Source organism: Ruditapes philippinarum, unplaced genomic scaffold (assembly GCF_026571515.1).
Source record: "Ruditapes philippinarum isolate M1 unplaced genomic scaffold, ASM2657151v2 ctg6026_1_1_1_1, whole genome shotgun sequence".
Lineage (NCBI taxonomy): Eukaryota > Metazoa > Mollusca > Bivalvia > Venerida > Veneridae > Ruditapes > Ruditapes philippinarum.
Genome location: NW_026858729.1, coordinates 64,817 through 82,637, shown reverse-complemented (window position 1 = coordinate 82,637; position 17,821 = coordinate 64,817). Strand labels below are relative to the sequence as shown.

The 17,821-nt window shown below is 28.6% G+C and overlaps 1 protein-coding gene across 4 annotated transcripts in view; it reads left to right on the top strand.

Moving 5' to 3' along the window:
* Positions 1–17,821, top strand: part of LOC132754075 (protein unc-93 homolog A-like) — a 42,441-nt gene that overhangs the window by 11,072 nt on the left and 13,548 nt on the right. The window contains exon 1 of one of the 4 annotated variants that reach the window (XM_060744669.1): positions 290–385. The exons of 1 other annotated variant lie outside the window; for it this stretch is intronic. The gene's annotated coding sequence lies outside the window, so the exon portion shown is untranslated. Of the gene's footprint in view, positions 1–289; positions 386–8,638; positions 8,767–14,226; positions 14,359–17,821 lie in introns of those variants that run through there. 2 more of the 4 variants (XM_060744668.1, XM_060744666.1) reach the window with 2 other exon arrangements.

The following is a 17,821-nucleotide window of genomic DNA, read 5'->3' as shown; positions in this document are numbered from 1 at the left end:
ATTTATGAAATTAAATTCACAATAATTAGGTTACTGCATTGCATTTTCTTTTTCTTGATAGAAACTCCAAAAGTCATTAAAATATTAGCTGGTACTTTGTTGTTATTACATTGATTCATTCTACACTGCAAATTTGAATCATTATATAAAGATATTGTTTTGTTGCATCATATAGGAAATGAAACATTGACACAATTTATCAATAACACAGAATATTAAATTTGTTTTCCATGTTCAAGCAGGAAGTACGAGGAATATCTAAAACATTCTGAAAATTGTTTTTATTTTCAGAATGGCAATCAACTATCCATATCCAAGGACTTGTGTTTTAAAGTGTGTGTCATGTCCCATTAATATTTTGGATTAAAATCTCTCTCTTGAATAGGTAAGTACTAAAGGCATGTCTTACGGGTATATTACTATAAATAAGCCCTTGCGTTTTAAAATGTTTATTTGTACTGGGACTGACATTGAAGTTCAAGAGCGCGTTGAAAGAATGAGAGGGAGTGGATGTAAGAGATAAAAATGACACTAAGCGGTCATAAAGCCGGCATAAAAAATCACAGAGTATGTCGGAGCCTGATATTGTTAATGGATTAAGAGATATATTTAATGTGTTTAATAGGTGGGGATAACATGCAAAAATGTAAACCGTTGTATAGACCCATATCATGCGTAGAGTTGTTTGACTTACGTCGCAAAAACTGTTTTGCTGTGCTGCGGGTGATTGTTAGTGACATATTTGATTTTGATAGTGTGGTACAATTTTTCACTTTATTTGCTTTCATTATTTTCATTTTAAGCCGAATAGTTTTATGATCGTAGTATTGTTTGTGTAGGTGTACGTCAGAAAAAATGTTTAAACGTAATTCTGCGAACTTACAGGACAGCGCTCGTAAATGTGTAAAACACAGGTGACCTGTTCCCATACGTTATCACCATCTATTTCCCTGTAAGCCATATATCCTTTCCAAATCAATTAAATGCTTCAACCATTCACAGGAGCTCATTAGTTTGATATTTTTAAGATTGCTATCATTGTCAATATTATCCTCCAATATTCTTTTTAGTACCAATCGAGACTTGCAAAGGCGCCAAAATGTAGGCTTACAAATTTTAAGAAAATTATTTTGAAAGCATTAATTTACAAATTTTTATTTGATTGTTTCTCTTCTTAGCTAATCTTTGTTACAATGGTAAATGTTTAAATAAAATATTATATTTGATTTGAAATGCACCTCAGATTCCTTAAAAAGCATGTGAATTATTTAATAGTAACCTTTAAATGCAAATAATATCAACAAAAACATAAAAGAAATTAAACCCTCCTTTTATCCTTTTCTTTCTTCGTGATCATATTTACGGCATGTATTGCTGTGCTAGCAAACTTATCAATTTTTAAGTTGGAAGAATGATTTATTAACAAATAAGATCACTGGATTTTGCAACAAATAGTTGTATCCAAGAATCAAATGTGATAAATATGTACTACCTTTCTCGTTATGGATATTCAGTCTTAAAGGATTAGTTAATTTGTTACCTTTGAAAACTTTAAAATCAAAAGAAGTTTCTTTCATTGATGTTGGGTAAGCGTGTTACATTCTCTTTAAGGAAGCGGCTTAGAGCATTGATATCATTCTTTGAAATGATGAAAAGATTTTTTTCTGACATTTATCTTCCTAGCCTATTATATATTTTCTCGGAAATATTTCAAGGATACTTGATTTACATGAGCTATGGTTTGTTTGCCAGCAGTCTGGTTATTAGGTACAAATACATTTTTCAGAAAGAAAATATTTCGGCTGATATAAGTGTATTGTAGAAGAAGCAAAGAATATATTTTTGGATCATTCTTGAACCATTTATTTGTAATGAATTGCATAACTTTGACTCTGCATTTCGTTACACACCAAACTGTAAGCCTTGAGGTTACAAATAATCAACGAATTTTAATGGTTTGTCCGATAAGTATCAGTCAATAGTGTACAAGGCTGTTCTGCTGCTAGTCTCCGTATTGTATTGGATAAATCACATTTTTATCTGTGGAACAAGAGTAAAACATTATGAGCAGGAAACGAGTAAAAACCGATACTGGATAAGATTAAAGCTAAGAAACGTGTGTTAAGTCGATTTTTAACCGACGAATTTCAACAATATAATGAAAATGTGTTGTATGATATATAGGAGTATCTGTATTGATAAAGAACAGGCATAGGAATTTCTGTGAAGGTAATTGTTTTATTTACAAGCATTACAATTAAGTTTTCGTTAAAAATATTACAAGTAATTTACAGCTTTGTTGATTGCTTTATGGGTAATTCATTTCAATAAAAAATGTGGATAAAGGGATCTGTTTGCTATACATGGAAACAATAAAATTGTTCATTGGCCGCATTAAATTGTCAAACCTATACATGCATGTTCGAACAATTTTTATAATGAAGGAAAACTTAATAGATATAACAATTGAACTTATTTTGATATAAAAATCTTTATAACTAAAATAGTTACTGTAGCAAGTGACAGCGTATACAATAGTCTCTGAAATCAAATAGTTTGTATTCAGTCTTTAGATTGATAGATTATTTCTTTAAGCGAACTAAGATTGTTATGTATTCTTATTAGTACACATTTTCATCTGAAATCTGTTTAAAAACGTACTTGCCAATCAGGAGCACTAAGCTGCCTCAGAAATTATTTCGAGTCTGAATATAAAGAGGTCTCACGAAAACTAAGATGTGTTACTTGAGTACTTCCTCATAACATTTATTTATTGCTAGATGTTGCACGCAGCTGCATAATTCAATTATTATTTCCGCTTAATCACAACGCTCAGCCAGCTTGTATTGTTTACCAAGACAAAATGTAACATCATATCGGCGTTCAAGATCAAAGCGAATTATTTTGATAATCAAACAACCGCTGATTTTAAGAACATTCAAAAATATATAGAATGATGAAGTTTTAATATGAGACATAACTTATTTTACCATAAATGCGTAATGTATTGAAAATACTTATAAAATGCCATTAAAAGTATATTGAAAATAATAATAATAATAATAGTAATAATAATAATAATAATAATAATAAAGTATAAACCCCATAAATATCCAATGAAAGAGCTTAAATGCAATAGCTAAATATATCGACAGTTAATAATTTGTACTCTATCATAAAACCGACAGTAAAATCGGTATTGTTATAACTTAAACTTAAATGGAATATTCGATTGCACCAATATGTATTAGAAGTATCATAGCGACTAAGCTGCTTTAATATTAATGTGTAATAAACCATTTTGTTCTAAATCCACGCCAGTTTATCACTAAATTCAGTTGTTGTGAGACCTGAACATTTACATTATTGCTGTTTAGAATTTGTCAATGATCAATAAATAAAACTGCAAAGTTAGTTTTTGACCATGTACAGTTCATTCTTACCGCAGTTTGTATTCTTAGTTTAAATTGAAATGTTCTTACAAAGGAGACCATAAAGAATATAATATGTTTTGTAAGATATATACAAAATGTAGATAATTCTATACATACTTACAATTTGTCAGGTAAAATAATAAACATGATCATTAACACATTTGTTAAAACAGCACGTCCCTTGGATTAATGAAATTTTTGAAAATTGTAGTAAATTAAAATTAGAATACTGTTAAGTAAGCAAAAAAGTACTAAGCACATTGCAAATGGTACGTTCAATCCAGGTAACTTACCAAAAAAAAAGGTCAGAATAATTATGCAAAAATAGCCCTTACTGCGTGTGTGAATATTGCACAATCAGAAATCAATTGCATTTGATATGTAAATCATTACTCAAATTGTGAAAAATGTTACTTAAACCTTAGTTAATTTTTCTCAAAGTTGATATCTAAAAAAATGTTTTGGCTCATCTGAAGGATTATTTGCTCACATGATGCCCAAAGTAACCTTCCTTGACAATTTTCCAAAATCAAAAAGTCCAGACCATAAACATGTTACTGTAAGCAATTGTCTACTTCAGATAGCTGATATGTTGTCTCATATTTGGCGGACAGACCAATGATTACGCAAACATATAAATTATTTTTGACCGGTAAAGTAGTAAGTCGGGAATACTTTGCATATAATTTCTGTTGATTTTTGTCCTTATTGCAGAAAATTCGTTTGCAATTTCAACGAATCATCTAAAATATATATAAATTCACTTTGATATTGGCATGCCAGTAAATGATTTCAATGTAAAATACGTAAGCATATTGTCTCTAAAGTAAAAAATTCTATTGTTGCAATAATTGTATGCTAATATTATGTTTTGAGGGACATGATAACGTCATGATAACGTCATACATTCTTGGACCTTGGCGAGTTAGATTGGATTACCCCATTTAATTTATCAAAATAAATAAGTAAATAAATAAAAAAAAGAAAAATAATAAAAAAAAGATGTACTACTGGTTTCTTGGGTGTATGAATAATGTTCCAACATTCTCTCAATTATAAAAATGTGTCATTCTATACGGCATTATGTCATGTCGAAACCAATTCAAGAACCGCTATCTGCAGACTCATTCATAAATGTCCAATTCATTGTTTTCTTCGTTTATTCTCCTAATCCAGAATTCATATATATATGTACTGTTTGTATTATATTTTTCCGAGATTTATATACCATTTGATGTGGGTCTGGACCATTATTTTTGTACATGATTTCAGACCACTCGTACTGTATATTTTATCTAGAATCATTATTGCAACGAAAATGATCCAAATAAAGAGCGTTTAGATTTAAATCACACTTCGAATTTACAAAAAGGGGAATAATTTCTATTTAATTTTATGTATATTCATTGACCAGTAAAGTAGTAGTCCCAGCGGAATAATACTAAAATAATTTCTGTGGGTGATATATCATGCTTTAACATTTGTAACTGAGAGGAACTGTGTTAAATAAATAAAAATATTTCTAGAGCTATACCAATGCCTTTAGTTTGTTATATTGGTATGTTACAAATAAGTTTCTAGTAGGGACATATGAGTATTTTTTATCTTTCACAATCGCATAGTTATATAATAGAAATATCAAGCGATATTACAAATGTTATACAAATATATGCGTTCGCGTAGAACAGTCTTGTTTTATTATTCACACAATGTACTCTCAAAGCCATTACCTAAGCTGTCTTTATTCCTTACATAAAGCACGGCCATTTTGAATGTACCAAAATAGTAGGCTTTCATTCCAAGTCTTACTTTTTAAAAGTGTTATGGTTTATGCAGTTATTGCAGTTGAGCACAACGTGAGATCATAAGACCATCAACAATTTTTTCAGATTGCTTATAGTATAATATTTATTATTATAATTATCTTATTTACATTTATTTCTTCAAATAAAAATGGAATGATATTTTCCAGATTGCTCATTGTATCTTGTTATATTATCTAAATATCTTTCTTCAAATAACATTGAAAGATATTTTTCAGATTGCACATAGTATTTTGTTATCTTATTTACATTTATCATTTTCAAAAAACATGTTATATAATTAAAGAGAATTTGATTATATGATGTAGTGAACATACATTTTCATCTATTTCCAGTATAACCGCTGTATTTTCGTGATTTATTGGCTTGTTATAACTGCATTGATTCCAGATGTATGCATTCAGTGTAGTCTAGCTTGTAAATATATTCTCGGAGATATCCAGAAACAATTTATTTCTATCGCCACACTGCTATAAAAAACTGTTGTTTGGAAGAAAAGTAATTTATAAGATTCATTCAATCTTGTTTAGAGAGGCAAGAAATGTGTGTACAATCTATAGATTATTGACTGAATTTCATACTGTATGCACTGCTGTGTAATCAGGAATGCATGTGCGTTGAAGCTCAATACACAAACGTTTTGATTTCCATTTGTTTAAGTAATAGTGGTTGAACTTTGATTATGTTATGTATACAGCATACAATGTAAGGCGAATTCACATTTGTAAACTTATTACAGAAATCAGAATTTATATACTTTTTCAATTTGTAAGTTCTCGTTTACTGAAATACTTAATTTATAAATAATTGTTAAACCATTATATTTGGGTCTTAAAAGAACATTTTACACAATTCGTTATCAAACAAACCATGAAATATTTATTACAATGATAGGGCATATGAGATGAGTTTGATTTTCATAGAAATTGTTGCTTCGAGACATAATGATGTGCAAGATAAGAATAAATTATTTTCGGAAGATAAATGATAAAAGTGATTTGAAAAATGGATGTTTCAATATTCCAAGTTATCCGGACTTATAACGTTATGTCATGATGAATATTCTGTTATTAAAAATTATAAAATGAAGAGGTTCATATCTGACAGATCTAGTTTGTCCCATTTGAAGTGTTCCTGAGTAGTGTCAAACGGCAAATAGTTTCCAGAAATACGAGTAATATTATAATGTGGCTTTAATCCAATTCCCTGTGTATATTTTATATTACAATATGCATCATTACTACTGACTAAATTCATAAAAAGGTCGTAAAAGAAAAGTAAGAATTGAAAATTGTTGCCTCTAGTCAGCAACTGACACTACATATGAGACCAGTTCAAAACATGAAATTTTAATCGGAAGACCGTTAAATCTATTAAAATGAAAATAAAAAATCTTCAATAATTTGCATGTTCCCCCTGTTTCTCTCTTCTTTTAAGATTGCTTACATTTTTTAAACTAATAACATTTGATAGTATAGAAAGAGGATTTACAAATATACTTTTATATATTGTCAACGTATATTTCCATCTATTACAAGTATTACCGTGGTATTGACGTGATTTATTGTCTTGTTATAACTGTCAGACGTTTGTATTCATTGTAGTCTCGCTTGGTAAACATGTTCTCGAAGATATCCTGAAACAAACTTATTTCTTTCGACACATTGCAATAAATCCTTGTTCTTTGTAAGAAATGTATGATTCATTCCAATGATGTATATTATTATTAGATAGTTAAGGACTATGTGTACAAAATGTAAGGAGACTTTACAATTAAAAAATCATAAGAGAGTCTACAGCAATTATGTTTATGAACCTGCGCGAGATTTCAAAATTCTCGTCTGTCTTTTGCTGTCAAACTTCATTAATGAGAATTATAAAATTTATTTTAACTTCTTCTGACTGATAATATCTTTAATACTTTATACTTTATCAAAAGATTATATACACAAATTGAGATTTTTTTGGTTAAAGAAATTTTAACTGAAACACTCATAAAGCTTTAGTTGCTTTACTACACACTGATGCGGTAGATATAGATTATCTACGAATGTTAAAAGTTATTTATAAAATGGATATTCCAATAATCCAGGTATACTGAATTTAAACTAAAATATCTCGGCGGATCTTTTGTAAATTATAAATTCACTATTACTTTATTATTATAATAATGAAGGTTTTTCTATCTTAAATATTTGGTCTGCCACATTCGGAGTGATTTCGAGTTGTGTCATACGACAAATAGCATACAAGCAAATAACTACTGGCAAAATTGTTGTTATTTTTGTGGCTATTTACGTTTTTACCTAAGGAGATTATGTTTACATATACTATGTATTTCCAAAAAAACAAAAAACAGTTTTCATTTTATGACACAAAATTTGAATTAAATATTTATTAAGGAATTAGGAAAGATTTTCACGTTTAACTGCCTCATGTTACACTTAACTTCGTCGACTGAATCAACCTTTCTTTTTTGGCCAACCGTCACGAAACATTATATATGTTTACACATAGTTAACTTTTTTTAAAATATCTGACGTAATGGTTAGATAAATACACTTGTAATGTTTACAGTCGTTTATTTACTTTAGTTAATGCTCTTACCATGTTCTATTTGATTGAACCTTTTCGCGTGTGAAAGGTTTGCTGTTGTTATTTTGATTGTTATTATTATATAATAGTACTACCATTATGAATGAGGTACATTGTATCTGCTGAACGATGAAAGTTACTTCGCGTTTGATGGACATAAATGATTTCTGCTTTAGCATAACACAGTTCCTCAGAACTATTTGTCGTATTTTCACATCCTCAAGAAGTATGGCATATATAAAACTGTATTTATTGACACTCGTAGCAAACATTTCTTTTGACACTGTCGTCAACAAATATCTTCAATGTACAAATTTCAACATTCTTTCGATTGACGCCCATTGATCCAGTTGAACCGTACTTTAATGCCTTAGTTTTAACAATATTTTCTTCACACTATTTGCATTTACGTGATAATTTGCATGAAAATAAATTTTGAGGATTGAGTAGGAAGCTTTAAAGGTTTTTTTGTAAAGAGAAAGAAAATGTCTCCATAATCAGAATTTTAAAATTTATTCATAAATGGTAACAAAATATGCATTATATAAACTAAATAAAACACATCATGTCTTTTGAGGACATTCTTACGTATACCCAATATCTTTATAATACATATATACTTGATCAACGTCTGTAACTGTTGTCAAAAGGGAACACTTGCTGGACAAGTTTCATTTATAGTAGAAGCACATTGTTGCCTTGTATTGGATGAATCATATAATGTTGTTGTTTTTTATCTGAAATACAGAGAGATATAATGCACTTAGGAAACTTGATAGTATAAAAACTAATACTGGATAAGATAAGAGTTAAGATACTTGTGTTCAGTCGAGTTGTTGTTGCCAACGTTCATTTTGTAAATAATAGAGATATATTATTTTATATAGAATCGCCTGGGATTAGAGGGCACTAGGGTAAATGTTTAATGCTTTGTAAAATTCATGTCTTTGACAACAGTTTATGATGTGGTTGCATTTATTAAAGATTATATAAATGTGCGTGTAACCAACCTTGCCATTTCATTTAAATAGAATACTGTTATGTTACGGTAAATTATTCGAACACTTGAATATGTGATTGGTAGTGCTTCGTTGTGAGGATATCATTTTACTGTACATTTAATATTATACTAATATTATGTAAATAAATAAATCGTTAAACAATTTACATAACAAATCTGAAAGGAGCATAACACCATGTTATATTTGTAAACATAAATAATGTTTAAAGGTTTGACATATTATTATGTATTATTTGTACTGAATGTTTAGTTATGAAAGTCAAACTTAAAAACTAAGATAATTTTATTGAAAATTATAACTGTATACAAACAATGTAAAACACATATACGTAAAATCTTCATCGAAAAGCTATTTTCTATCCTTGACTTTTTGTAATTCACCCAGACAACGAAATTGGATTTGTGTTTTTTGAAGAAATAAAGATTAATTACTTGCTTTGTTTCCTATCTGACATAAAGCATTCGTAATGAATGTACTTAGATGTCTGAGGTATAAGAAAACATTTATATCTAAGCACTTTGAAAAGGAAAGTTCTTGGATTACATTCAATGAACATGCTTTTTTTGCAACTCAGATACAACGGTGTATGTACTCATCTATATAATGTTTCATAGTGCTATCAATGACAATTTGTATATTATAGAAAGATATAATAAAAAAATGTATATTATAAAATTATAAATTTTTAAAACAATAATTAAATTATAGTAATTATTTAATCAATACATTTTCATTTACACCAGACTATTTCGTGAAAAAAACTTAAAACATTTGAAACAGGTATTATTTTAAATAACTTTGTTGTTGTTTTAGATATACTCATACGAAAATACCTTTTAAGTTTTAAAATCTAACTTGATTGAATAAAACAGGAAGAATAAATATATAAGAATATATAAACAAAGTTGCTAATGTTCTGTTCAAACTGTTTATCTAAGAGACAAGTCCGTTGATGTTTGAAATTTTCAATGACGTATTTTCAAGATTTAAACAAGCAAACGTTCTTAAATTTCTTTGATTAACCGAGGAAACAGCTTCATGTGTTTTTTTTGTATTTTTATACATACATAAACATCCTGTTCGAAAAAGCAAAACAATTTCACAGTTCATGTTATAATTATCCTGCCAGTTATCTACAGTAGATGTATGAAATGTATGTAGATTATAAGGGCGTTCACAGAATTGTGTTTATCAATGTGTGCAAATGTTATGATGAAAATATACCTGTAAACTTACTTAACTTCTACAGTTTATATTATGTTAAACTTTTTATCTTGTCTGAATAAAAATTTACTTGATAAGTCTTGGCAAAATGAAGCAGGGAAAATATAAAAATAAGACTTCAACATTTTTTTACAAATAAATATTAAAGAAAATGAATTTACAATTACGGATGTTTTATGTATTTATTATTTTTCTAGAAAGAAACAATTATGTTTAAAACATGTTTTAAAAAGGTTTTCGATTGTAAAAAATAAAAATGATCGTTGCAAAGTACATATAAGAGCTAGAATTGATTTTTTGTAAAATTTGAGGTAGATTCACTATAGCCAATTTGGAATAAATAAGCACATTTGAATGCCTCTCTGATATGTACTTTGAGTGGGTAATTAACGATTAATGACAATATTGTCATGGTGCTCCTTTAGAGCAAGATTCTTAAGTGCTGTATGGTGTAAAATATGCATTGAATGTGTGATAATAAATATATCTTTTCTATTGCTTTATCATTATCATTTATTTATATAACTTTTGTTATTGATCTTTTTTACTAAAACAATTCGTCAACTTATCGTTTTATCGCTACGTGTACATATATAAATAAGACAGTAGATATTCTGTCTTACAGAAATAAGTGCATAACTTATGTATGGCATATTGTGTGCTATCTATAATTGTTGTTTTAAAACAGAACATTCCGCATATTTTCGCTAAAAAGGTTTTCAATTTATATTTTTATACATGTTTATAATATTAAAAATCATAATTTAAAAAAAACCCATAAAAATAATGAAAAAAAAACAACAACAAAAAACAAAACAGGATTATCAAATGAAGTGAATGTGTAAGATTATCCTATACTGCTAATTTTCAATTTTTTCAGATTAATTTCCTTTCATTTTTAAGCTTAAAGGAAAATACTACCTACATTTGATAACAAATGCGTATAACACGATTTATAAGAAGATATTTAGATAAATATTTAAGTAGTAAGCGAATAATTTTGATAACATTATAATACATTAAATGTGTTTATTAATTATAGTACGGGTATAACATATTTTGATAGAGAAAAAATCGTCACAGATACGAACTCACACATAAAACAAAAAATATAATTAAACAAAAACAATCCCCCCAAAGCACAAAACAAACAAAAAGGAGAAAAAAGATAAAAATAAACAAACATAATAATGTGCAGCAAGAGAAAGACTGTATATGGAATAAAAGGAGAGAGTTAATAACGATAATTACATTACCTAATCGTTATTTCTTTGGATGGCAAAAGGCTGCAACATAAAATATATAAAGAGACCGCTTGAAAGTCAATATCAACTTTTAACTACTTATATAGAGCTATACAACTGCAGACTCTCTCATTTCCATTTCCTAAGTATCTGGCTGTGATACAAAATCGAGCTTTGATCATTGCAACAACAATAGAATAAAATAATTTCAGTTTTAGGAAATACATTTGCCTCTTCTCTTTTCTGCATTAACATTTAATCTAACATGATTACACGGAAGTGCTTGTAATATAATAAAGATAAATCTGGATCATAGTCTTAGGCTTGACAAGCCATAAAGAATATTTTCTTGATACTGTGCAATAAAGTGCTTTAATGTTGCAGCTTACAGTTAAAGTTGGGATTGATTTTCTTGCCATTTAGACCATCGCAAAATACAATAATATACAAGATATGAACATAAACATATGGTGTCTTAAACTCGAATTTTTAAGTAGTTTGCGATTTAAAAAAACTATATCGATAACGGTCAGCGACGAAAAAACAATATACTGCAAAACAAAATTTTCTTCGTTGTTACTTTGATGCCGTTTTGTACAGATTACAAGGGAGTTTTTTCGTAGAAAAAAAATGAATATTTCATCTATAATCATTTATCTTAAAAATCGTTTTACATTGACCTGATTGCTTATTAGAAATTTAACATGTCTTTAGGCTAAATTTATAAAAACACAATGTATGCTAGATTCTGATAAGAACTTTTACAATATGCTCTCATTTTGTGAAAGAATGTATGACTTTATGATGTTTATTTCAAATTAGATAGGCCTATATACTTTTCCCTATACTCCTTGAAAACAGAGAAATATAATAATTAAATTTTCATCGACGTGTTTTATCATGCATACCTTATGATCATGCAATGACGCATGCAATAAATCTGTAATGATAATACAAACTGTTTACAGTTTATGACAATCTTAACAACACCTGTGCCTCCCTGAAATATTCTCACAATTAAGTAATTTGCAAAATATTTACACCTGTATTGAAATGAAAGACATTCAGTTACAAAATGCTATAATTAATAGAAGAATTTTTATTGATGGAAATATATTTCAAAGAGTGAACACCAGATGCAATAACCTCACTAATATCGCAGCCAGAAGTGAAAATATAACCGCTTGTACTTAGGAGTGGAATATAATATTACAATGTACCAAACACGCACAGAAACAACAAACTTTATATTTAATTCATGCTGTTAATTATGAGTACTTTTGACTGATTTTGAACGCGTAACGTCATACGCTCTACTCCATGGTGTCTTTAAATCGTGACATCATAGTATACATAGTAATGCTATAAAATTTATAGAATTTGTTTCATTTTCAACACGCTGTGTGTAAGTATAAAGTAGATGCATCACGTAACCATAAATATATTTTACTTAAACATAGTGCATTTTAAACAAAATGTCTACTCATTTATCATGATACATTATTTTTCACCCCCATTCAAATATAGCTCGGAAACAGTGAGTTGTACTTTGATATTTTTCACTGAATTAGTATCAAAATATAATTTTATTATCAACTGAAAAACAAGTAATAAATATATCTCAAAGTATTTTGCACATGGTTGCCTTAAAAAGAAGTAAACAATGAAGAAAAAACTAATGCATGTTGTTTGTTGCAAACGTGGTGTTTAATTTCTGATACTTTTATGACAGTGATGTCAGACATATGTTGTTTTATTTTTAATTTTAAGTAAGAAAAAGTTGAATTTTTTATGTTACAAAACGAAACGGTTGTGGCCTTAACAACGAGTATTCGAGTATTATACAGCAAACAGCCGCTTACATACGATTAAATAACCTATAAAAAGTCTGAATAACGAATTTAAGATGTTGCACAATTACGTTCATTGATTTAAGTAAAAAAGCTAAAAAATCTACATTTGCAACATGTGTGTAAAACACTGACATGAACATCACAATCTCGTAAAAAAATCTACATTACAAACGAGCAATATTTTAAATGAAGTTGTGAGAACGTGAAATATTGTGCAAACAAACTGAAACAAAAGAAGATATTTTATAAGCATCAGTGTTTCAAATGGGATACAACGTTTGAAACATAAAACATTAAAGATGCAAATAATCAATATGCATGTCTGTTTTATCATCCCAACATACATTTGTATTTTAACTTATTTTGTGTTATGAATAATAAATAAAGTCTCGTACTCCTCTTTCTCTTTGACAGTCATATTTTAAAGAATCGTGTTAGAAATGTTCCCAAATGTAAAACGTGATAATTTCATTTAAAATATAAATTAATTATTAAAATTGACGAAAAAAAAAGAGGGTTTCATTGCCAAAAGATTTGAAAAGAGAAAAAATCAATGATGAAAGAGGTACAAATAGTCAATTTCTTTGATGAAAGACGTAAAAACAAGACAATCGCCTTGGCAAAAGAGTTTTAAATTGAAATCTTATTCACAAAAACGCTTTGTAAAATTATAACAGACAATTATATTATTTAATGTGTTTAAATCCAACATTCTCTTTGACAAATATTTTTAACAGATAATCTCATAGACGAAAGAGTTTAAAACAGGCAACTTAATTGTAAAAAAAAGACAAAATGCGTTTTAATATCATAATGATAACTTTCATACATTCAAGTATATCAGCTATAGTCCGTCACAGTTGTATGTGCTTTACAGACCTCTACTACTTGCTGTCAGTCAGATTTACATTCGCTGTTGTCTCGCTGGAAAATGCTTTATCGGAGAATTCCAGGAAACATTTATTTTCTTAGGCATTATAGATCAAGTAAAATTTAGTCTGAGGACAAACACATAAGAAACCAATACTTCGTTAGAGCTGGTACATTGTAGCTAACGAATGTATATACAATTGATTTGTGGATGTAACGTATCAATGTAAACACATTGTCTAACAATAAAGTATTTACAATTACAATGTGCTTCTAGGATAAACATTCTAGAGGTAAGAACTTAACGCAGTTTTCGTACGTATTTTTCGTCGTTCTTTATAACAATTTATTCATTGTTTTAAACAAGATGTTTTGATGTGTTTATTCTCTTACGCGATATAATTTATATTGTACATTTTAAAATGCTCTTTATTCTTTGCTTTTCATCATAAGATACACTTTAAATAGATTCTTCAATGCATTTTCAAAATATATATATATATATATTTAAATAAGGGCATGCTTATATTAATAAACATTAAACAAGTTTACAAGTATCATACATATATCTTACGTAAAGAAAGTAGATAACTTAAACAGTAACGATAAAGTGTATTTAAGTCACAGTTTTGCAGTGAGTGTATCCGGTTTGCTATTCTTAATTGATTGCTATTTTAATATTTGGATTTAATCACAAGTCCTATTAATGAATTTGAATTATAATTCCGACACGAGCTATCAGGAAATTAATATCAAATATCCGATTGCAAAGTTTACTTAAAGGCCCATTATGCCTCCGAAATGCTATAATTCTTATTTCACAAAAATATTTTTTTTTATTTCTCGTCACAGTAACCAAAATGAATAAATAATACAAATTTGTTTCCTTCTTTTGCTTTGCTTTTAATTTGTATAATTAAAGTAAATTAATATTTTGTATGGTAGTCAAAAATGCAATTTTGTGTAGATTTTGCCACTGCACATTTAGCGCTATTTTCTTCAGCTGTTTAATATATGTATATTACATACATTGTACTCTAAATCCATTATTAAAGCATTAGTTGTTACATGCTTCACATTAAAGAATTTATTAAAATTATTATGGATTTCTGAGTATGTGCATTTAAAAGCGCCATAGTTTGTCCTCTGGTATATCATTTAAACAAATGTCCTATATCTTAATATCCTAAAATGTAATAAATCAGTTTTGAATCTAATTTTTTTTTGCTCAATCATGTTGCCGCATGTTTACATACATGTATCACTACCGTAAATATTTATTAACAGAAATAGAGGGTAGCTTAACTGGCTACCAATAAATTTGCAGTCTTAATGTTTTTTGTCATATTTTATGTCAAATATTATTCAAATTTGTATACACAATAATGCCAATATCAATATGCCCCGTCTAATTTAGATCCCCTTTCTGAAAACAACTTGTTAAAAAACGTAACTCAAACGATTATAAATATTTATTATGAAAATGCATTTAAAAGTCATTTTAGTATAATATAAACGTTCCGGTGACCGATGTATTAAAAAGAAAAAAAGCATTGCAGTAAGACTACCTTAAGCCCCGATCTGATAGTTTCATAAGGTCAAGAAATAACATCCTTTGTTAATCAGGACTACAATAATGAGTATTTATCAAATAAATGCTTTAAATTTTCCTCTCTATCTTGTGTATTCATCTTTTAAACAATATAGGTCACCAATCCTTACACTTGAACATGTTGCATAACCAAATTCTTCACCAATATGTTCATTTTCATCTAAAATAACATGAGTTATATGGTCAAATATTGTGAAGCATTAAAACAGAAGTATCTGCCTTGTAGCAGTTAGCTAGACAAATTTCACGCTAGGCAGGAAAAGGAATCTCAAGGGTATTTATTTGCATATCAATATTATTGATTTTGGTCGTAAAACTAACCCATTTAATAATCAAGCTAATGTAATAAAGAGATCGCACTCAGTAACTGAATGTTATGGAATAAAAGCAAAGACTTCTAAAAAGTGCAATGATGTTTTATGTTTTCAGAATAAAGAATATGCTTAATTTATTAATAAATTTATTAATATTTCAATTTGCATATATATTCAGGCTTCGTAACCTCTTATTTCCTTTCAAAATTATATTGATTTTCTCCGTCCATCTTTCTTTCCCTGTTGGTTTTTGTTAGAGCACACGATTCCTTTTTAACTTTTGTGACCATACGCCCTTTTTTATTGAAATTCACAAAAGGTCTTATTTTAGGTCCAATGATCACCGCCGGTTCCACGATCAAGCCTGTATGGACACATCTGAGGTTTTCCTTTAACATTTTTATGTTCAAATTAGCTGATACTTACTGGCGTGACGGTAGCTTGCACAAATCACTACCGTCAATGAACACGCCCAGTCATACCGAGTCTGCAAAATTATCCATTTTGCCATTTTAGGCAGTTTTAATGATTTTTTTTATATCCTTTTGTTATATTTTCTCGGTTAACCTTTTTACAAGTGAATGAATGGAATAGGTGGAATTGATTGTGCATTAAACTATTTACATTTTTGTATAAATATTAAGAGAGGCATTATCATACCATAATATAAATTATTTCATTATAAACTGTCAAGAAAATAAGCTTATAAAAATCCTCAACAATAAGATAATCATTAAAAGGGTTTTCTCGGCAGTGTCAAATAGTTCTAAAACTAAGTTTCATAAGACTTAGTATAAAGCTATTTACTTAAAGTAGTTTGCACTATAGATGAAACTTTTCTTTTGTAAACAACTATTTTGTTACTTTCATGTTATAAGATTCATATACAATTATAAGTTTCCCGCTTTTTGATTAGGATATATACAATGAATACTTTTTTGTCTCAACTAATTTCCTTCTATTTGTCTATAATTATAGTACCCAATTCCGGAAAGAGGAAAGAAAACATTTTGATTAAATGAAAGCCTTCAATCATAATGTAATAATCCTGTCTTCAGAGGAGGTAATTAGTTGTATCAAAAGTAGAACCTATGAACATGGATTACAAATTCATATCGTATATAATGTGGGGAAAGCAATGTTTCTTGACGTAGTGCGCGACAATTTCTCTACAAACACAGAAACTGTATACAGTGTATTACTTGACGATTAGGCGCTTAACAAGAAATCGATTGGCCTTTCTAATAGCTTGACAAGCCGAGAGCTTTTGAGAATAATAATGAGAGAGGCAAACAAGTGGCTCAAATAATTACATCCGACAATTTATTCATGATGGCCTTTGGCCGCCCTCTTATTTGCTATGAGATGCTTATTATAAATTGTCGTTTATGAAGTGATCATTTTGGGGCAAAGCAGTTAGGGCTTACTTGTTTGAATTATTCAAGCTAACAGTCGTATGTAAGTAATAATTGTTTTATTGAAGTATGGACTGTGCATTGTAAGAAACATTAATATGTAAAGAGTAAAGAGATCGTAAAGATATATCAAAGTCAACTGTTGGGCCTAAAATAAAATGTTGTTTGTTTTTCCCTCCCGCTACATAGCCACACAAATCACAGCTAACCAAAATTTGTATTGCCTAACAAAAACATTTTTTTCCAACTAAACATAAAAGCAGAGTCTGTCAATGAGTATCACATCTTCATATACAAACTGGGATAATGTTGAATAAAACTTTGAAAAATAGGGTAGTGATAAATCAGATGTTGAGCATTCACAAATAGTTTTGGAATCACTATAATTTCAGATATATATTTTTTATCTTCCTAC